The following is a 580-nucleotide window of genomic DNA, read 5'->3' on the forward strand; positions in this document are numbered from 1 at the left end:
TTTTTTTTTTTTTTAATCTGCGTATTTCCCGCTGTTTCCACTATTACTTTTCAAGTCCTAGTGAGCATCATCCCTATGTGGATTCTTGCTGATTTGTTTCTTCCTTGATCCTCTTCAAAATATGAATCAATACAGCAACCAGAGTGACCCTGGTACAGTACATACTTTCTTTTGCTGCTTCTTTGGATGTTCCAAGAACTTCATATCTGTAAAAGCCAAGATCATTCACAAGGTTGATTATATCCCATTGAATGTACATGCACACCACAGATCTCTCTGACCTTAGATTCTTTTACTTTTCCCAGTGTTTTCCATTCTGCTCTCACTACCTTCATTCCTATTCCTGGAACACTCATCTGTGCTTCTGTTTCAGGCTATATTTTCTTTCTGGCTGGTCTGGAATGATCTCTATATAGGTATCCACATTTAACACTCTTAAAGTCTTCACTCAGAAATCAACTTAAAGAAGAGATCATTATGTACAGCAGAACGAAACATTGCCTGATCCTGGGCCAACCTCACTATTGTTACCACACTAGAGTACATCGATGCTGCCACTTGGCCAATCCATCTCATTGGG

The sequence above is a fragment of the Chrysochloris asiatica genome, unplaced genomic scaffold (genome assembly GCF_000296735.1).
Source record: "Chrysochloris asiatica unplaced genomic scaffold, ChrAsi1.0 scaffold00022, whole genome shotgun sequence".
In the NCBI taxonomy this organism is placed as follows: domain Eukaryota; kingdom Metazoa; phylum Chordata; class Mammalia; order Afrosoricida; family Chrysochloridae; genus Chrysochloris; species Chrysochloris asiatica.